This window comes from Struthio camelus, chromosome 2, assembly GCF_040807025.1.
Source record: "Struthio camelus isolate bStrCam1 chromosome 2, bStrCam1.hap1, whole genome shotgun sequence".
Lineage (NCBI taxonomy): Eukaryota > Metazoa > Chordata > Aves > Struthioniformes > Struthionidae > Struthio > Struthio camelus.
Window position 1 is genome coordinate 77,753,395 of NC_090943.1, and position 23,369 is coordinate 77,776,763.

Consider the following 23,369-nt stretch of genomic DNA (forward strand, 5'->3'; position numbering starts at 1 on the left):
TGCCTCTCACTACGTGCGTTTCTCTTCGGCACTTCCAAGCTCTTCACTGCTTCCCAAAATATAGCAGAAGCGTCTCCTCCTCACAGGCCTTGGTGGCTTCTCTTGTCAGGTGACTGAACAGTATGAGAGTTGCAGGGACTGTGTCACAGAACTAGAGCCGTTGTGGTTGCCTTTGTATGACATGTAAGCACAGGGGATCAGCCAGTTATCCCCACTCCCCGGTTTATGGAGCGCACGGCAAATAGCTCCTGAGTCGGAGGCACAAGAGGACATTTTTCAGCTTCTGAAGATAACAGCAAAGACTGAAGCTGTCCTATTTTCTCCTGCCCAGCGTTTTACAGGTGGGAACCCAGGCACACCAAAAGGCAATTTATTGAGCTAGCAAATGACAGAACCAAATGTCAGATAGATCCTGCTGTCACCATCCAGCACTCTAGCACTAAAACTGTTCATTTTCTAGTCTAATCTCAATGACTACTGCCAATGTGAGTTGAGTTTCCCACCCTGACACTGCCTCCTCACCTGTGTGATGCTGCTAAACAAGGGTCTGAATGGGGATTTTAGACTCCACCTTCTGCCCCAATTACTCACACAGATCTGGCACTATTTTGCAGAGACTGATACAGGAATTAGACCTAAGACACACCTCAGTGTTTAAATATTGCTCCAGCCTCTTTACAAGCAGGATTTAATGAAATTATCTTGGATTTTCTGAGGGTGCAACATAACCACAGCCCTTTTTAGTTTAAGGCATTTCAGACCTTCAGAGTGATTTTTATTTATTTGGTTGGGTTTTGTTCAGTCCTTAAAAAGTAGAGCTGCTTTTTGGCAATTACATGCAAAAGCAGGAAAGCAACAGACAGTGCCAGGCTGACTCTCAGAGAGAGACTAGTTCTTTAAAATAGTATTTCCGCTCTTTCTGGGGCTGCAGCCTGTGGTTTCAGCTGAGGTACCTGTGTGGCAGCTTATTCAAATGAGCCCACAGAGCCTCGTATGTTGAAAGATATGTGAAGGAAAGAGGAATTTCCAGTGGAAAATGTGATTGAATGGAGACGTTCACTTGGAGAATCTTTTCACAACGCACAGCCAATGACTAGAGGTACCTGCTCATCTTTTTTTTCCACGCCATGAGGCACTATCTCTTTACTGCTTACGCTAACTAGAACTCATAATGCAATTGCTGGGCACATCAAGGGATCGTGCCTCCCTTCAGAAAGGCTTACAAGCCTGCCCCCTCACATTGTGGTCTGCAAGCAACTACGAATCTCCCAGCATAATGTGATTCACACCTCAGCTCTGGGCTCTGCGTGATGTTATGAGGCTCTTCCACCGCACACAGTTACAGACACTATTCCTTAGGAACCCTCAGACTTAGTAGAACAAACTCTCTTTTTTCATAATTTATGTTAATAAGAACTACTTTTAAAATGCAGCATTCACAACTTAGTGTATAATTAAAGATCAAAACTCATCTATTAACTGAGTATTGGAAACCTGTGGTAAGTGTACAGTTTATGTACATATGTGTTTACACAATTTGAAATTAACTGTCTTCAGAGGGGTTTTCATGGTCTCTGGGAACATGTACATTTATCACAGTCACAAGGATTTTTGTGCACATCAAGCCCTTTTCCATGTATTGGTACTAGTTATACTCATTAAAGAATTTGTCAACCTGCCTGGGCTTTTTCTGAAAACCTGAATGTTCTTTAAAGCTGCTGCTGTCATAAAGGAAATGTCAGGGGACCCAGGGTCAATTTGGAAAGAGTAAAGTGAATGGAAAATGTTTTTTTCAGACAACTGTCATGCTATTGCTCTTCATCATCTATAAACTTTTTTTTGTTTTAGTGAAAGTAACAACAAATGCATTTGTTCTATGATAACAGTGGTCTGATTTGGTAACTATAAATTCTATACCAGCAGTAAACCACATTGTGCCCAAACTCTCCAAAATAAAGCTGGGTCCAGGGCCATAAAAAAGTTGCCTGAACAGGAATTAGCCAAGTGAATACTTGTGCTGATCTGAGTTTGCTATCCTGCAAGACAATCCTGCCTGGTCTCACCCCAGCCTGCACAGCCCCATCTTCACCCTGGCATTAGTTCCTGTGTTCATCTGCTTTACTGGTGACCCAACAGAAAACTAATTTTTGTTACTGGATTAGTTTTCTGACCAACTCACTGTGTAGGGGTGCCAGAGTCACCACAAGAGAAAGGGGAAGGAATGTGCAGCTGGGGAGCGATATTCAGCAATATCCTCCACATACTTGCCTTCCACCTTCATGTATGGCAGGGCCAAATCTAAGCAAAAGCAAAGTGTGCAGCTGCCTTGGGCAGCAGATTGCAAAATGACCACATCACCGATGCCTACTCTGAGTATGCCAGAGCTGCGGAGAGCTGTTCAGTGCTGCTGCTGCCACCACTGAGGGGATGGAGACAGAGGTTTCAGGTGGGGCCTTCACTCTCACTCCTATTTAACAGCAGCAACAAAACCCACTCCTCAAGCTTCCCCTTCTTCCTCTCAACTAGCTCCTTTCCCTCCCTTCTCCCTTCCCACAACTCAGGTCCTACCCCAGCACCTCATTTTGGGGGCAGCAGCACAGAGTTTGGTTTACAGCGCTAAGCAGCCCTGAGCTACCTTTGCCAAATGGTTGTGGGTAGCCTAACTGCGTAGCTGTGATCAGGACAGCTGCCTGCACATGTGATTCACACAACACAAAAATCTGCAAAGGCCAAGAGGTACAAGAATCCACCTTAAATATTCAGCTATCGTAAACAACAATTTGCCAGGATACCCTTGGAGATACAGTCATCAGCTGCCAGGTCTCTAGAACTACTGCTGTCTGCTATGCGCAGCCATGGACATCTTGGTTTTCATGGTTCAGCAGCCACAAGGTTATCATGGTTGCTTATCAACAAAAACAGGTAAAATAAGAATGTCAGAGAATGATGAAAAAATATACTAGAATCCAGTCAAATGAGTCTGAAGTGGTCTACACAACCCTGATATAGCAAGTGAGGGAAATTGTCGTCATCTGTAGGATGGTTTTTATAAAGCTGTGAGCAGCAGAACAACTCCAAATTCCATCCACGCTGCTCTCGGCACTGCTCTAGATTTCAGTAGCAGGACTCCTGCAAAGAGCTGCTTGCGGAACTCATCAGAGGAGTGTAATAGGTTTTTCGGGGGCGGGGGGGAGGGAGGGGAGTAGGGAGGGTGTTTGTTTTTAAGTCAAAACAGCTGCTGAAACCACCAAAATTAACCTGTATGAAAAAGAAGTTTTGCAAAAATGAAGCCAAATGCGGTCCTTTGCCCAGCTTGGTACATAACCTTAGCCTTCTCCCATGTCCTAGTGCAGAAACATCTGAACTAGAAACACGAGTGATCCTTATAAATGGTGTTAAACTGCATATTTTTCATTGAACTGCAGGGGACAGAAGCAAGGAGCAGAGAGACAAGACACCTGTTGCAAGCCTCCTTCAAAAGAAACTCTATAAAATCAGTTATAGGCTATCATAGAAAGCTTTACAATGCCTCAAAGGCACTGGGTCAATGTGTTAACAATTAGGTTCATATACTTAGTGGAAAAATGAAGAGAAAAGAACTTCGATGTATTCTTGTTCCCTGCAAACTAAAAATTTCAGTTGTACAGTCTGATGAGTGACATTATGTTTGAAATTCCATTATACTTCCAAAAAGAGTAAAAGAAACCCAACATGGTAGACAAAACCCCTAATATTGAAATAGTAATAGTGAAGGAAGAAAAGAATGATTTGAAGAGGTTCCCCATGGAGAGAGGAATTGTTTCTGTATAATCAAAAGACCATTCTTCTTCCCTGCTTTCTCAAGGCAAAACTTTGGTGCCAGTCTGTCTAAAAAGAACATCTTTGGTCTTCAGCTGATACCTTTTTCACTCACTGAGTGAACAGTGAGGAAAGGTAGCATCTTGGGAGAAACAAAGCCAAGAGCATTTACTGGAAGGTATTAACTATATCAGAAAGAGTACCTTAGACTGTGATTTAATTGAAATCAAGAATGTAGCTAGAGAAGAAAAAAACCATCGCCAGCATACCCTAGAGGGCAGTTCTCAAATCTGTGCTCTATTGACCGCTGACAATCCATAGAGAACTGGCAGGTCACACAGTGCTGCCTCTTCTCCTTGTCTCCAGCTGCTAAATTACATTAAAGTCAGCTTAAAATTCATTAAAGGCTTTCCTATCATTACTTTTCCATATATGCAGTCATTATAGCTGCTGCAGAGACATTGTATGATGGTGACTGTGACGGGAGAGGCCTGAGTAAATTATGCATAAGAAAGAAGAGTCGATCTTGACCAGAACAATGCTTGAGACCCTTTGCTTCAGAATTTAACAGCTCTTCAAAAGACAAAAACAGCTACACAGAGTGTTTCAAATTCAGACACTTAAATGCTCCAGAGACACCTTAATACTAAAAGTGGAGGTCATGTTTTGTTTTGCAGTTTTGTATAAATTCTTAAGCAGTGAGAGTCACCAATCGGTGAAACTGTCATTGCAATGATGCTGACCCAGTGTCAGTGATAATTACAGGTAATTTCAAGTGCTGTCATTAATTTGCCCTTTTCAATCACTCTGCAAACCTTTTTAGTCTTTGTCCTAAAAGGCCTATTTGTATACAACGATGCTGAGGGTAATAAGATTTCTATCAGTGGCTGAAGGAATTGGATTTAACTCTGATTTTTCTTAAGAGTTTGTAGTATCTTTTGCAGGTTTTGGAAGTTTTTCCAGAACAGGATACAGAGGACTGGACTTCCAGGCGCTACCAGAAATATACTGCTACCCAGCCCAAAAGGAAAGCTCATTTATTCGTGGAAGTTGCAGGGAGGTCCTCATCCCCACCCGCAAGCCAGCCTTTTTGCTCATGTTTAAGTAAGATCACAAATGTAAGGATTCTTGAATTCTGGCCTTTAATGGCATGTCCCATGGAACAAAGAAGAATCACCTGGCATGAAATAAATGTGGCTTTGCCATCAGGATGGAAATGACAGTGCTAGTCCAACATTAAATGGTATTTTGAAGGCAAACACCAAACACAGTGCTTTCCATTCATTACCTGCGTCATCCGATGTACATTAGAAAAACACATCTAAAGACCTTTAACAACACCTTATAGCTTAACTGAAAGAACAAACCTGTTGGGCTTTCTAATTGGGAACAAAGGAAAAGGATGAAATGGCAAAGTAAGAATCTACTGCAAGAAGAAACTTTTTACATATAAATAGAAAGCACACAACTTTTTTTTGGTAACTTACATGACTTAGCACTTTAAAAAAGTAATTAAAATCTTTACAGAGAAATCTTACTAAGCATTATGAACAGCCCAATGCCTTTAAAGACTTACTGTCCGTGCACAGGATTCTTGATAAGATTAGAATAAATATTAAAAGAATGTAAGTCCTACCATAAAGCCTGTACATCTGTACATCTTGGGAACTGGAGTTTGCATGGGGCATACAGAGATCCATACGCTGGATACCTTTCCTGCGTGCCATGGAGTTCCTCTGCATATGGAGTTTCCATTGGCCTCACAGCTGATCTAGGCTATGCAATGAAGCTTCCAGCACACAGCAGTTGTGTGTACTCTGGGCTCCTTCAGATCTTCACTGAGAATTCAGAGCTGAATTCGGCTTGTTTGGTTGTGTAGCAGAACACAGGAAATTCCTTACGACTGTGGCCTTCCCATGTTTTGGGGCAATAGCAAGAACAGTGGATAGCAAGTCAGTTTTTGTGAATGTTCAAAAATACAAAACAAGCCTGAGGAGACTTTCTTGAACCCAAGGGGCTTATAGGAAACTCAGTTAATCCAGCAGGTTTCCTCACTGGACTATCTACCACTGTGGAGAGATGAGTTGCAGATCCACTGGTTCTCTCTGGGAGCCAACGTAAGTAATTTAATCTTCCTAGGTGGAGCTGTTCTGCCCCCGCATGGTAGGTAGGGAGAAGAGCATGGAACTAGACTTCTGCTTTACACATAAAACCTGTCACCTTATTTCAAGGCAGGACAAAGAGTTTATGCCACACAGAAGAGACCTGTGCTGCTGTTCAGAGCATCATATTCTGTTACAATTGCACGTGCCAGAAAACCACAGTACGAAGACAGCTGAAGGGACATAAATACTGAAAAGAGCTCAGAACAAAGAATGGTAAGAAATGAAGATGAAACAGAAGCAAAGTGACCTATTGTAGACTTTGCATTGTGCTTTAATTTGAAGTACTAATTTAAAAGGATGGGGAAGTAAAGGCAGTTTTTTTACAGGAAGGATGCAAACTTGGCCTCTAGAAACAGGTTAATGAATATAGGGTGCAAACAGGATGGGGGTGTCTGACAACGTTAACCGCTCTGCAGATGCAAAGAATGAGATATAGAGCAAGATCCTGGAGAAGAACGAAGCAGAAAGCTTCTGTGGAGGAACCCAACCATCAACCTAGCAGCCAAAACTGATATTTTGGAGCTAGCCTTTGATGGGGGGAAGAGGAAGACCATGTCAGTAGAGAGGGCAATACACAGAACACGGAAGGTTCAGAGGAGCATGCTGAAACCTTCTCATGAGAAGACACAGCCTCCAAAAGAAGCCAGGCAGCACGAGCAGTCTCTGTCTGGGAGTGGCACAGAAGCTCATCTGCATTCAACCGACTCCTCTGAGAGTGGGAAGAAGATCGTGACTGTTTCCTGACTACATTCAAACAAATGTATAGAGCTTTTATGTGGGCAGGGGCAGCTGGTTCTTACACCATATGCTACTCCTTTTGGAGTATAAGTATATATCTGACTAAACGCAGGGGGATGTTTATATGATGAGCATGAAACAGTTTGAAACGGTACTAGAAGCCAGTAGTAATAAATAAACTTTGCTTTCCATCATGGGGCTCATCATCCTCTTAGTAAACTTTGCATTAATCTGCTTGATCTTAACTAAGATGGCACTTGTGCATGGAGGGGGGAAAAGACAGTTATTTTTCAAGATATGCCCAAAGTATATTTGTTACTTCACAAACATCCAAAACTTCACAAACAAAACAAACTGAAAACAAAACAAAACCTCATAAAATTCCATCACACCCCGGTAAATATTTGCTTCCTACATCGCTTGCCACCAAAAGCACTATATTCATTGATGCCTATTTAATACTCAGTTTCATTGAAATTACTCAGAGTAGAGAACTGAGAGCAAAGTTCTCCTGCTTTATCACCCCAGGACCCCTCCGCAGAGAGGACCGTGTGGGACTCCATACCAGGAGGCCTGGCAAGCCAGACCAGAATCCCTCACCTCAGAGGTGCCTCTGACCCTTGAAAAGTAGGGAAGCTGTGAACAAATGACTAAGTGCTATTCTTTCACAAAATAGAAACCATCCTTATAAGTGATGAGCATAGAATTTAAGGAGGCACCATGGGCTTCATTAACCCACATTTCTGAGGGATTCTCTCTGGCTTGAGAAGCATCCAGCCAAAAGCGTTTTTGCAGGTAATACAGGGTGGGAACTTGTGCACACATGACAGCAGCACAGTTTACAGTCCATGTTGTGATAAGGAATAAATAGGAAATAATTTCACAGCCTCTGGAGACTGAGTTCTATTAACTGTGGGCTGAGAAGAAAGAAGATCAAAAATAAACTGCTGAAGAAAAAGGGAAGAAATCTACCAAATACAGTTTGCGTATCTCAGACTGAAACCTGTGTGTGTCTGCGTGTGTATATATATACATGTGCATATATTATCTGTTACTAGGCTCTGCTGTTTTAAGTGAATTTCATACTAACCTCATCTCCTATGGAATGAAAGAATTGTTAAAAAATGAATGTTTCCCTGGAAGAAGCTTAAGGAAAGAGATCTTGAGGTGTATTGGTTCACATCCAAACTAGTTCTTACCTTGTGATACAGTGTAAATATTTATAGTGCGAGGACAGAAAAAGGCAGTACAACTGCCTTTGTACAACTAGCATGATGAATTTTCTTGACGTGAAATCTCTGAAGAAAGTTGTCCAGCAGAGAGAGAGAGCGAAAAGATGCCAAATATGACACAAGCATAAAGGCAGGACACAATGCAGATGTGTGGAGACAGGAGATACCAGGGTCTGTTTCTAGACAGGGGAGATGTCTATGATTAACTAGCAATCAGTAGATATTTGCCATTCTAACCCATGCAAACAACTTTCAATTAGACTTAAATTTCAGAATTTCCACAAAGAAATAGGCCAATATTGATGCCTAATGGATTTAGGAAGTACACATAAATACCTTCAGATGTATCATGTATGCACATATATACATATATACACATATGTTTCTGTGAATACACATCCGTATATTTAGGACTACAAAGGAAGAGCCACTGATTTATATTTATGTGATTATTCATAGATATAATGATATGGTGGGTTTATATTTGCACTGTATAACTCTAGATAGAAACACAGGTATGAGGTAGAAATGCTGGTATATATTGGAGGTTTCTTTCTACATCCAGAAGATACAGGAAATACATACATGAGTTAAAGCTGTACATAAAGATCTGGCAGCCTGATACACTGAATAGGCCTATGCTCTAACTGAAGGCTGGGGCTGTATTAATGTGAGTTTCCTTTCAACCATGAAAAGGAAGGAGGAGGGAGGTCTGGAAAGCACCATCTGCTTTTCCAGATTGCTGTTAATCTGCCAATAATTCATATTGGATATAAAGAATTAATGTTATGGGAGAATGATAAAAATATACAAAGCCCCTGCCTTAGCACACGGAGCAAAGACCAGCGAAGAACTGGCTTCAGGTGGTCCCCATGGGCCAAGAGGGCGAAGAACCTTCAGAAAAAAATGTTGCAGGTAAGAGAGAATCAAGCACAGACAGACATAGAAGGGGATATTCCCCTGATAATCAAACTCGGAAGAAACCTGCAAGTCAACAAAACTCCTTAAGTTTCTACAAGCAACACAGGAGAAACAGGACCCAGGCCAAGGCATGCATAGCAATGAAGAAAATCCTGGCTTTGCAGAAAATGCAGGCTGTGCTTTGTGACCCTGTGATCGTCTTCTCTGATAACACTCATTGAAAGTAGCCTTCAGGAAAAGGTCATATGAAAGGTGCCCAAAGTCACTTGGAAAGGATAACAGGGTGGCATCTGAGAGAAAGCAAAGCATGAGGTGAAACAACTGAGATGAAATGTTGATCCCTAACAGTTGATTGTGGGTTTTACATCGACCAGGAAAGGTAGACATATGGTATGCTAGGAAAACTGCCAACAAGATTCCTGCTATTTTTCAAATGCCTTTAATACAAATTTCAACCTTTTTCTTATTTTATCTATGCAGCTCTATCAGAGAAAAGAGTGTCGGCTCCTTCAAGGAGTGATCTCTATTTCATATGATGCCTCTGAACATGCAAGCTGAATTCAAGTAGAAATGAGTTACACGGAGGGCATACTTCATTGAAATAGAACTGTTTTGTCCTGCATATCCAGGATATTATTATCTAATAAGTGTAATATATGTAATATTCCAATATTACCTGGGTTTGGGAATCTCTGACTAAACCTATCCAAGTAAACTAAAGAGCGCCTGGGCACAGGTCTGAGCACTGGCCAGCAATCAGCCCTACCATGAAAGCGTTAGCATGGTTCCTGGCACAGTTTAGGCCCAAGCCAAATGACATTATTAATCGCTACGAACACTTCAGGAACTAAGGTAGGCACTCTGGATACAGCCAGCCTCTGTGAGGAAGAGGAAGGGTTAGGGGAATTTAGCTGTACGAACACCTCAGCCATGCCTGTTGGACCAGGATCACAGAACAGTCCCTAGCCCACTTTGTTCAGTAATACAGGTATGTAGCCTTTGAGTCCTGGCACCAGTTATTCATAAGTGCCTCTATACTTTGCTTCTACGGCCTTCATAAAATAATGACTTGGGCCAACGCACTGCCCACTTTGGAGCAATTTGCCAATTCCAGTGCTTGAATCCAGCTAATTCAAACAAGTACAGAATGTTTTTGCATAGGCAAAAAATGTTATTTTGGTTCCATACTTCTGATGCTCCCCCTCAAAGGTAGTAAAGGAGCATTACAGAGGTGAACAAATAACCTTTCACATCTGCTAGTTTTGCATTGTAGAAAAAAGTCTTTGGTGTCCTGTGCAGCACAGAATTGCCTTGTAACAACAACATTTGAGTTTCACACCAAAGGCAGAAGGACATACATACTCTGACACTAGAAAAAAAAAAAATCACCCGCCTCTCCAAGGATCGAAAGCTGGTACAGCAACATAAGTGATCTGGCAGATCTTGCAAGAGTAGCATAAACAGGAAGGGAAGAACTCCGCAAATTTGATGACATGTGGTCTTTATTTTCAGAGTTGTTTGATTGACAAGTGCCTGTGAAGGGGTGCTGAGTACAGGGAGCTCTGCTGATGGGCCTGGTGATCCAAAGCTGGAAGGAGTTCTAGACTGATATCATTGCTACCCGATGACAATTTTCTGGCTCTGTGGGGTACTTCTTCTGTCAGACATGCTGAGTTCTGAGTGCCACCTCTCCCTCATTTTATGTGTCTTTTTTTTCCTCTTTTTTTTCCTCTTCTGAGTTTTCTTAAAGCATAAAAATGTGTGAATGGGTATGCGCTGTAGTCTGAAACGATGAATGTGGTGTCTCTGTTTCATTTTAATTTTTATAATCCCTTTTTTATGCACAATTAAAACTACCAATAAAACAGCTCGGTTCATTCTCCTCTCTGATAAGCTTAAGCTGCAGGTTGAGAGCTTCTTGAAAGTTCAGCCTTTATGAAAAGACTACACAGGAGCAGCGGCCAAAGTCTAAAGCCACAGCACCATAAGATTGACCCTCCATCAGTAAAAGCACAGGCTAATAATTCACTTTCCAGGAGCAGGATAAAGTTTGTAAATAGAAATAAGAAATATTTTGGATCAAATAATACAGCTGGAAAAGAAATAGATAAGATTTTGGGCATACAAGTCTTTAACTGGGTTCTTTCCCATAAGATATTCATAGTTTAAAGCTTTAGTCTTCTGGATATTTGCCAGTAGCCTTAATTTCCATAGATGCTAAATGAATTTAAAGGGAAAAACTCAGCATTACATCATGTTCAGTTTACCTGTAACATGCAAAGCACAAACCCCAGAAATTACATCCGTGGCTATTCTAAATGTACTTATATTCCATATCTCCAAAGTATCTGTTGTTTAACTTGCTGTTCTGTTTTATGAAAAGAAAATGAAAGACATCATCAGTATAGCTGCTTAATGTTTTATTCCTTGCTGGGTATTTGGACTAGGAAAACAACAGCTTTCCTTTTGGCTGTTAGTGTTTAATTATTCGATGTTAACAGCCAAGAAGTAAGCTGTTAGCTCTCCTCCTCTTCTTCACAGCTTTTCCTTCCCTAGTGGGTCTAAATCTGTCCTTCACACATGGGAAGAGCAATCTGAATTGTACGGATTACATTTTGGCCTCAAAGGAAACAGCCTATGAATGACTTACAGTATTTCCTTTTAATATTGGTGTTGCTTGTTCTCCATTCTTTTAAAAAACATAAAGACACAGTAACAGCTTAACTTCCTGTCTTCAACGCTCTCCTTTAAATACCATCATAGATCCTTCTGCTTCACAGAGCTGCTCCCAAGCTAAGCTTTCTCAGTACCATTTCTGGAATGTAATGACCCTTCTACCCAAATCTCTCAACCCCACTGCTAGACAAAGTAAATCAGCTCTAAATTTGGCAATATTCCTGATGCTTCCTGAGAAGTCTTAGCAGCAGCATGCACATCTAACTAGACTGACTCTAGCTAAAACAACTATTTTAAAAAGTTGCTTTGAAAGCTGGCTGATAGTGGTATCAGAGGAAATGATTGTATCTGAATCATCCTCAAATAACAAACCATAAAGTAAATCACAAATTCAATATTTTTCGGTCAAGTGCTTGAAGGACAAATCCAATAATGACAGCAGTAGTAGTGTGTGAGCTGTCTTCTCCTAGACACTTAAAAAAGTTATGCATCTTGCCTCTCTAGGATGAAAGCAACTGTAATGACATAGTTGCACACCTTGAATGAACAGAGCTCTCCCCTTTATTCTCGTCTCCAAAAAACTCTAGAAACGGATTCATCTGCTCCAGCTATGCATGACCAAAGGTGGGTATGTATCCCTTCATGCCAAGTCATCCCTAACTACTTTTGTTACATCACTCAGGGATACACAATGGCTTATAAATATTTCCTAATCTTTGCTATCAATTTATTGCATCTGAATTACATTTTAGACTGATTCAATTCCACCAGCCTGTTACACTCAAGGGCAAAAGGGACACCCTATATTCAAACCAAGAATTTATTGTCAGCCTAGTTAAAGTCATAATAGTCTAATCAAATAAATATTATTAGTCCAGTTACAATAGACAACACACTAATGCTGCACAGTTCAAACTATATGTAATTATAATTGTATATACACAAACTTTTTATTATCTGCCCTCTTCTTTGGTTTTATGCTTACCTTTCCACTGCCCCTCTGGGTCTTAATGATGATGACTTAAGTAGAAGGGGAGAGGAATGGCAAGTTGTCAGCATCCAAGGCTTTCATTGGGAGGACTACAATGTAGATGTTGATAGTTTCTTCCTCCTCACTTTAGGATCTGCTTGGCGTCCTTTTTATATTTGCTAACATGCTCTACAGCTTGCTCTGTTTTCACTGGTCTCCAACTCCATATTGCATCTGAACTTACTACATATAGTGTGTGTTACATATGCTGAATAGTTGATCTTTGCTGTCTTTGCTATCTGTCACTGGTTTTACCTAGCTCCAAAAGTTGCATTCCTTTGATGACCAGTAAGTGACCACTGTGAGCTGTTAGAGCCTTGCAGCCTCTGGTATCATCCTGTGCCAGTACTTTCAAGGTTCCTGCTGTCATCCCCTGGTTTTAGTCATCTATACTGCATTTTATTCTGGGATCACAAATCCCAGAATTTCAGTTTAAAGAGAATAGCTACTTGTTATTAATATCTATTAGTTACAAAATATATATAACAATAGGCATAACCACACAGTTGTACAAAGCTAAACAAAAGCTAAAACAAAGTAAGTAGTTACCTAGTCCTTAGATGATTGATATTATAGCTAAAGAAGCTGAAAGAATCACAGAATCACAAAATGGTTGAGGCTGCAAGAGACCTATGGAGATCATCTGGAGCACATTGCACGGGATTGCATCCAGGCAGGTTTTGACTATCTCCAGCGAAGGACACTCCACAGCCTCTCTGGGCAACTCGCTCCAGAGCTCAGTCACCCTCATAGTAAAGAAGTTTTTCCTCATGCTCAGATGGCACTGCCTGTGCTTCAGTTTGTGCCCGTTGCCTCTTGTCCTGCTGCTGGGCACCACGGAGAAGAGTCTGGGCCCACCCTCTTGACACCCTCCCTTCAGATACTTGTACGCATTGATAAGATCCCTCCTCAGTCTTCTCTTCTCCAAGAAGAAGTCTCAGCTCCCTCAGCCTTTCCTCCTAGGAGAGATGCTCCAGGCCCCTCATCATCTTTGTAGCCCTCCGCTGGGCTCTCTCCAGGAGTGCCATGTCTCTCTTGTCCTGGGGAGCCCACAATTGGACGCAGTAGGCCAGGGGAGGCCTCCCCAGGGCTGAGGAGACGGGCAGGATCACCTCCCTCCACCTGCTGGCAACACTCTTCCTCATGCAGCCCAGGACACCATTGGCCTTCTCGGCCACAAGGCTGTATTGCTGGCTCACGCTCAACTTGTTCATGCTGGACCCAGTATTGACCCCTGAGAGACACCGCTAGCTACAGGCCTCCAACAAGACTCTGTGCCACTGAGCACAAATCTCCAGGGAGGCCAAGACAAGTCCAGACAAAGCCTAACAGATCTGGAGGCCTGCGCTCTTAGCTTCATGCAAAGCCTATGGTCTCATATAATCAATGACAACATCATTTTTACTGAGCTACATGGCTACAGCTTTTATTTTGAATATTAGCCTTATGATAACAATCTGAAAGTCAATGGCCGAGGTGGTCTTTATTCAAATGCTGAGTTTGAAAAAAAACTTTCAAGAATCTGTCTTCAAATCAGAAGTGGACGTCTGACAAGTGGTGGGGAACGTGATGCAAACGTTTCCTCTTTGAGATCAGCTATTCAAACTCGGACTACATTAGAAGGGACTAAATTTTTCACACATCAGTCGGTCTCGATGGAACACAGGAAAGAGCTGGTGATCGCACTCTAGTTCACTTCAGACAAGTATCTGGATTAATAATTTGCCCTCACATGAAAAAAGTGGGCATTTTTCTTAGTAGCTAAAGAAGAGAAGCTGAAGATTTCATGGCTGTGAAGAGCACTGTATATAGCACTTTGGTCCAGCTGAAAGCATAATTCTCAGCCAAAGTCAAGTGCTCACAGCTCCCTCTCTAGCTCACTCTATAGAGCGATCCTAACTGGAAGAGTATTGTACGTCAAGGAGTTAGTGATTCACATAACAGTTAATCTGAGTAGGTGCAGGCCTGTGCTGTGCTGTGCTGTGCTACACATACAGCTTTGCCTTCAGGCCTGTGCTGTGCTGCACGTATCCCTTGGCTGCAGAATAAACTTAGCCAGCTAATTGTAATTGAGGAACCTGTGGGCAGCTTCCACCTGGCCAGCGATTACACCTCCTGTGTGTCCTTGTCTTTATCTTAAAGTGAAGCAACAAGATCTCATGTGATCATCCTTTTGTTTGACAGTAGAAATGATGAACAGAATTGTTTTCCCCTAAGAAAATCCGATTAGAGCTCTGAAGAATAAAATGTCAGCAAACCTGTCCACAGATGGGACCTGCACTGTGTGCCATTCCCTGATTGGAGGTCCATCCAGTGCTGCACAAATGGGGGTTCCCAGCATCTGAAGGGACATAAGATTATCTACACTATCTTCTTTTTCCATCTAGTGTGAGCTCCAATAAACAGTATGTTAATCAATACATTAAGGAGTCTGAATGCTTTTCTTTCTGAGAGTGTAATAAACCCTAGCCCTGGTACACTGCACTCACAATACAGGAATAAACTGCAAATGCAAGTCTCCAGGACAGTCAACTTATTCTTCAATCTCTGCCTGTATGTCCAACCAAGAATGCAAATTTAGACTGTGGCTCACTATATCTGCCCTCTCTTTCTATTTCAATGTGTGTCACTTTGAAAGAATGGGTGTTCCTGATTATGTAACAATAATAAAAAGACATCAATGAAATCCATATAACTCTTAGTTTAGCCTTTACCCTTTCATGTCTTTTCTTGTGAGGCTCTCTTATTTCAAGAGATAAATTACTAACAGACACTGAATCTCATATCTCATGGAAGAAGGAAAAATATTTTTATTCCTATTATCTTCCTTCATTTTTAACCTAACGTTTCCTAATCTGCATTTTCAGGTGCTTTTTCCAAGCACTGTCAGCACCATCGTTCTCATTTCCCTCAACACAGATTCTTCTGGAATCTGGTGAAGAAAATTCCACCTGATGATGTTGTGTAAAGAAGCTTTATTCAAGGTCCACTGACCTAAGCTCTCTACAAACAGACAGAACACAATCCTAGACCACAATCAGTGACTTCCAAGATCTACTCTTTTCACAGATATTTTAACAAACCTAGGAGAAACCACTCCTATGTTCTGAGTTTACAACTCGTAGAAAAGAGGAGGCCCAATTTTTGAAAACTGTCTTTTGTGTACAACCCATCAACCATTGATTTGGGCTACTCATCTTGGAAAAAAAGAGATTGGGACAAAAATTAGTTATTATAGCTGCAGAATGTTTCAAAAAACAAAATTGCCCAAATAAGATAGATTTATTGTCTGATGTGTGAAGTTAGTTTAAGTATGGCAAGAACAAGGACACTTGCTTACAGATACAAAGAAGAGACTAAAAAAAGCCTGCCTTTGTGACTGAAGAATCTCTATGTCTTTAAAGACTGGAAGTTTTTATTCATTTCCCCACAAGATGGAGTAGCATGTACAGTTTTGACGATTCCTGCAGACAAATGATTTATTTATTTGGAGTGCATACCATATTCTTAGCTAATACTGTGGAACTATCTCTACTCAGTTCAGTAAACAAAATTCAAGTTCCAATGACTGAATAAAATCATAGAGAAAACTGAGAATCTTATTTCTCTTTCCACAATTCCCCAAGACAACTGATAAATTTGAAATAGGCTTTTACAGAGGTTCTGCTCATTGTCAGCTTCTTTTCATCTCAACTGCTGTCCAGCAGAAATATCCCAAGTTTCAGAGGATGCAGACTTTCAAGTCAGTGTCAGAAAGGCTCCACAAGAATATGGTTAGAGATCACAGGATAATAGGATAATTCATGCTGGAAGAGATGTTGGAAGGTCATCTAGTGCAACCTCCTGCTTCCTCCTGCTCAAAGCTGGGTCATCTATGAGATCAGACCAAGCTGCCCAAGGCTTTATCCTTCAGGTCTAGAAAAACTCCAAAGGTGATAACTGTACAGCCTCTCTGGGCAACCTGCTCCAATGCTTGACCATCCTCCAGGCGAACAAGTTTTTCCCTATATCCAGTCAGAATCTCTCTTGTTTCAATTTATACCCATTGTCTCTCATCCTCCACCATGCACTGCTGTGAAAAGACTGCCTCCATCTTCTTGATGACCTCCTTGCAAGTATTGGAAGGCTGTTATTACACCTCCTCTTCTCCAGGCTAGACAGGCCCAGTTCCCTCAGCCTCTTCTCACAGTGTAAGTCCTCCAGCCCCTGATTATCTTGGTGGCTAGACATGCTCCAGTTTACCACTATTTTCTGGTATGGAGGACACTCAAAACTGGACACAGCCTATCTCTGCTGTAAGTTGACTCATTGCGACTATCCATGCAGTTAATGCATGGGCTAACTCATATTAGATGCACTTCACACTTTTACACCAAGTGCACAGCATTGTGAGGGGGAAGATTTGCAACCCAGGAAACCCTGTCCAGATAGGTTTTGGATATCTCTGGGGGAAGGATATTCCACAACCTCGCTGGGCAACCTGCTCCAGGGCTCAGTCACCCTCACAGTAAAGAAGTTTTTCCTTATTATGTTCAGAGGGAACTGCCTGTGTTTCAGTTTGTGCCCGTTGCCTCTTGTGGGCACCAATAGAAAGAGTCAGGCCCCATTCTCTTTACATCCTCCCTACAGATACTTGCACGCATTGCTAAGACCCCTCCTCAGCCTTCTCTTCTCCAGGAAGAACAGTTCTCTCAGCCTTTCTTCACATAAGGAAAAGTCCCTTCATCATCTTTGTAGCCCTCCGCTGGGCTCTCTCCAGGAGTGCCATGTCTCTCTTGTCCTGGGGAGCCCAGAACTGGACACAGTACTCCAGATGTGGCCTCCCCAGGGCTTAGTAGAGAGGGAGGATCACCTCCCTCGACCTGCTGGCAACACTCTTCCTCATGCAGCCCAGGACACCACTGGCCTTCTTGGCCACAAGGCTGTATTGCTGGCTCACGCTCAACTTGTTGTTCACCAGCACTCCCAGGTCCTTCTCTGTGCAGCTGCTTCCCAGCAGGTCAGCCCCCAGCCTGTACTGCTGCATGGGTTATTCCTCCCTAGGGGCAGGACCCTGCGCTTGCCTTTGTTGAACTTCAGGAGGTTCCTCTCCGCCCAGCTCTCCAGCCTGTCCAGGTCCCTCGGAATGGCAGCACAGCCCTCTGGTGTATCAGCCACTCCTCCCAGGTTTGGATCATCAGCACACTTGCCGAGGGTGCACTCTGTCATTGATGAATAAGTTGAATGGGACTCGGACCAGTAGTGACCCCTGGAGGACCAGTATTGATCCCTGGCCCTACAGGCCTCCAACTAGACTTTGCATCACTGATCACGGCCCTCAGTCTACCTCACTGTCTGCTCCTCTAGCCCATACTTCATCAGCTTGCATATGAGGATAACATAGGAGATAGTGTCAAAAGCCTTGCTGAAGTCAAGGTAGACAACAGCCACTGCTCTCCCCTCACCAGCCAAGCCAGTCATTCCATTAAAGACGACTATTAAGTTGGTTAAACATGATTTCCCCTGCCTAAATTCATGCTCATTTCTCGCTATCACCTTCTTGTCCTTCATGCGCTTGGAGTTGGTATCCAGGATGAGCTGCTCCATTGCCTTTCCAGGGACTGCGGTGAGGCTGACTGGCCTGTAGTTCCCTGGGTCCTCCTTGCCATTTTTGAATGCAGCAGGGGCATTTGCTTTCTTGCAGATCTCAGGCACCTCTCCTGATCACAATGACCTTTCAAAGATGATTGAGAATGGCCTCAAAATGACATCAGCAGCTCCCTCAGCACTCGTGGGTACCTCCCATCGTGGCCTATGGACTTGTTCATGTCAAGTTTGTTTAAATACTACCTAACCTGATCCTCCTTCACCAAGGGTAGGTCTACCTTTGCCTCAACTTTCCCACTGGTCTCAGGGACCTGGGATTCCTGAAGGCTGGTCTTATCGGTAAAGACTCAGGTGAAGTAAGCATTCAGTATCTCTGCCTTTTCCGTCCCCTTTGTCTCGAGGGCCTCTGCCCCACTCAGCAGCAGACCCACATTTCCCCTTGTCTTCCTTTTGTTACTGATGTATTTATAGAAGCCCTTCTTGTTATCCTTGACATCCCTTGCCAGATTAAACTCCAGATGGGTCTTGGCTTTCCTAGTCTTATCCCTGCATACTCTGACAACATCCCTATTTTCCTCTCAGGTTACCTGTCCCTGATTTCCACAATGATCCCCTGCAAGGCCATCATAAATATTACAAGAAACATATATTCAAAGTTCAGCATAATTTGGCAACACTGACTTGAAATAAATACTATTCTTTCTTCATTATGGTGACAAAAGAACATTTCCTGTTTTGCTGGGCCCACTTTCAGAACCAGGTGAACCAGCAAAGAATACGACGTAGAGAGGGCCGTGATTACTGCCCTTCTCAGCAAGCAAATGGAATCTGTGCCTATGCAAGACCAAACACAACCAGACATAAAGGTCAAGTTAGTTCCTCAGTGAACTATATCCCATACATGAACCTTATCTCCTACAAAGTACTACTGGCAGCTAGTCAGGATATTGGGGATGGGAGAGAGGAATGAGGAGAGGCCTTGTGAACATTTAAAATAGGAAAGGAGCAGAGGGATCAAGCTGGCCAAAACTTGAAATCAACAGGATCAAGACTCCCTTGCAGAATCTCTGCTGACAACAAAGGAGAAAAGAGGAACAATTCATAAGAGCTTCTCTTGGTGTATGTGAGATTATATAAAGAATTATAAAGACGGTTCACAGCAGTTACTCGCTAGAAGACCTTTCTTTCAGAGATTCCACATGACCCAGTCTATAGGTGTGAGTGGAAGAATTTGTGCATCCTGATAGAGAACGATTAATCTGAGAACGATTAATTTCTGTATGTTCTTCTGACTGCTCGTTAGGGCTGCAAGAGTACCCCAAACAATTGTCTATGAGTATGTGCAAAAATTTGAAGCTGAATTCATTTCAGCAGTTCTTGTGAGTAGTGTATGTTTTCTTTCCACCAACATGTGAATGTTTCTTGCACACATGGACTTGCAAGGACTTGCACACAAGTCCTTGCACACAGACTGCAAACTAAGTACACATGCGGTAAGTCACAGCTTATCCCAACAAAAACATATCCATCTGTCATGTTGTTTATAAAATCTGAGCACATAAAAATGGGAAAAATACTATCACGATATCATAAATCTTGTAAGAAACTTATGAACATATGTCAGCACCTCTAAGTGAACTCTATTCTTTCTTCACTGTAGTAGAGAAGAGCATTCCTGCTTAGTTCTTTAACAAGACTTCTAAGCTAGTATAAAGGCACAGAAATCCCCCCTTTCCTCCTACAGCCTTTTCTGTCAAGTCATTTGTGACAGAATGGGGCAGGAGTCAAGACTGTGTTCACTAACGCATACAGCATGAATGACTCGGATAAATATCTGACCTCATCCATTAGAATTAGGACCTTCAGTGCTAAAATAAACACTAAGTATGTCCCCACAAATAGAAAAATAAATACTAATTCTCATTTTAGGTAACTTTACTACCTGGGTGACAGTTTTTCCTAGGAATGATGCTTTAGTGAAGGCCAATACGCCACAGAACATTAAAAACACATTGTGTTTCTAAACACAATGACTAAATGTTGCTTAACGCAAGCACCCCTGACCTGCTATTTAACCAGCCTAAAAGAATATCCAGCTCCTCTCACTAGCAAATTCATTCAGCTCATCCATGAAAGGGAACAGTTCAAGTTCTCCAAAAAACAGCGCTAGTCTGGATCCTGGCTTGGCAGGAGATGGGAAAGAAAGCTAAATAAAAAGCAATCACTAGGCAGGGACGTCAAGTAACCCACAAAGGGTTCCAGAGAGATCAACCCAAAACGTAATAACAACAGAGCAGTCAAAGGAGTTGTCAGTGATTAATACGGATCAGTCTAGTAATCAGCAAGACATAAACTGAGTAAAACCACAGTTAAAGGAGAAAACGGAAGCAGTATGACTAACATTAGAATGGTTTCTTGGTGGGCCCAGTTCTGCAGCTCACTTAATGAGTGAAAAAAGTAAGCTTTTTTCACTCATTCAAGTAAGTTTTTTTGAGATAAAAAAGAAAAGAGGCATATGCATGGGTTGGATTTCAAAACCATAGCTTTCAAATGTCTCTTTGTCAAACCAATGAAGACCTACGTTTAAGAGCCTGAAGAGCTGCTTATATGTCTTGTCTGTCTTTAATATTAAGCTCTTTTTGCTTACCAGTTTTCCAGTAACTACGTAACTTTGCTGTTTTTGTTTTCGGATTCAAAGTTCTTACAGGATTTTCCTGTAAGATGTTAATATATTTTTTAAGTGTTATTGCTATATCATTGCAGAAGCTTATCTTCAAATGCCAATGTAATACATTGCTATATCAAGTGTATTTCAAATATAATCCTTTCCTTCATAACATACAGTAAGAGAAAAATGTAGGTGTGCTTATATTTTAAAATAACAGCCTATTTTGAATAGGAATAGTAAGAACGGTGGATAGCAGTAACATAATAGGAAACAGTATTGGTCTGATATCCTGTTGCTGGCCAAAGAGTCCCTAAAGGCAGCAAACCTAGAGGAAAAAGAAATGATGCCAGTATTGCTAGTTACTAATATACTAATAGTAAGCATTAGAAGTTGTTAGCTATGAATAACATCTCAAAGTATGGTGTTTTCTTTGCTATCTTATTTCAAGACAAAATGTAGGTCTGCTTATATTTTAATTTTATTTCCTGTTATGAATGAGAGAGTGTTGTCTTCTGATGCATCTTAATGGCCTTACAGGGAGACTGTGCTACGGTGTTTTTACCTAGCAGCATCAAGTGAGGGTGACATGTGAAAAGAAAGAAGGGAAGCACTGCATGAAAGCTCTTTTGTCACAGCAGGTGCTGGAAATATTTAGCAGTGGTATGTTAATTAGGCATTACAGTTACACTTCCAAGCCTGGGATCTGGCGGTGTTAAATATACAGTGAAAAATGAGACTTTGTATGAGAAAATATCACTTTGCCACCATACATTTCCCAGCTTATGATAAAACAACTGAGTTACATGTGGAATGGCATAAACAACGGTGCTTTCACTCTACCATTTTGTTCCATCTTTGCAACTTTTTCATAGCCAGGTAGTTTACAAAGACATTTATTGTGAGATAGGATGCGGCGATTGGCATGTATGCCAATTTTTATGGCAAAGTTCTTTGGTCATCTGATACATGAATTAGCAATAAGAGAAACAATATTTTTCTCAACTTTGACATTATCTGAGAACCACTACGTTATAGCAGATGGTGGAGAAGCAGGTGCTGGAGCAATAATATAACTATCTTTGTAAGTCACAGCACTTTTCTATTAAATACAGAGATTAGATGGCTTTTTAAGATACCAATTTATTTCCCAACACTCATGCATTGTAGGGGAAAGGCAATAAAATTTCTTGCAGCAGTACCACCCTCCTATACTACTGACATATCTACAAAGCCAGTGAATCAGCTACGGATTTTACTAAGCCTGGCATGACTAAACCTACAACCTCACTGGTAAACAGTGTCTTTTTACAAAGGAAGGTAGCTAACCTGCTGCGCTATCCCAGTGTAACTTCTCAGACAAGACTTGGGAAGTTCATACATCTTAAATTATGGCGTTTAATCAGTTTATGAAAGGGTTTTATGATGCATTGCCTGCAAGAGCAGGGTAAGTGGACTTTGTGACCTTAGTGTATTTTCCACCCCTACGCTTTGTGGCAGAGGGGAGCCAGGCGTAGACATCCAGACATCTGTACCCAAGCCCTCTGGAAAATGTTCATACTTCAGCCACTGTGTGGGACCAGGCAGAGCTGTGTGGGTCAGCAGTGGCAGTTACTTGGCATGACACGAATGGGGTTCTCTCACAAAGCTTTTAGCACCTTGCCTACTCGAGAACAGGAAGAACACCTTCCAGCCCTAAGACCCTAGATGGGCCAAGGCTCCAGAGAGAAAGAACCAACATTTTCATCCAAACAAACAAGGAGCATTCCAGAGGCTGTCAGGCCAGAGGGCAGGCAAAAGCGATGAGGCCACTGGTAAAGTTATCTAAAAATCTGTATCTGCAGTGACAGAGGGAAGAGGAGCTGCGCACCAAACTATGCACTTGGACACATAGATATCAGCACATAATGGCATTTTAGGGAGACATCCTAGAGACTGAATCGTTTTTTTACTGGCAAATACAGTAGTAGTCCTAGATTCTTTTTTATTTTCAGAGACTAGTTCAAGGGAAGGCACTGTAGGCCTCTCCAGCTCATCCTCCTTGCAAAGTAGAGCATGAGCCTGCCCTTATGTGTAATCCAGTATCTCAATGCTAGCCTCGCATACAAGCCCAGGTTTAAAGCACAGTTAAATCAGGCATAACAGGTTTTTGGGAAGATGATCAAAAACTGGGACAAGAGCTTAGTGTACCCCTGCAGTGATGCAGACTTATTCTCATCCTCCTGGCAGGAAGGCAGCTGGTCTACTTTGGCAACTTCATGAAGACACCAAATTGCAAAAAGGGGTAGATAGGGTCAAGAACAGCACTGCCATTCAGCGGGACCTTGACAGCATGGAAAAATGGGCCAGCAAGGACAATGCATAGTCCCGTATTGTTGGTGGAGCAACACCACGCAATAAGACATGGACTGACTGGCTGGAGAGCAGCTCTACAGAAAAGGATCTGGGTACCCTGGTGGAACAAGGCTAGCCTTATAGCAATGAAGGCTAACCACATTAGCAAGAGGCCTAGCCAGTATGTTAAGGGAAGTTATCCTAAAGATTCCCTTTTATTTGGC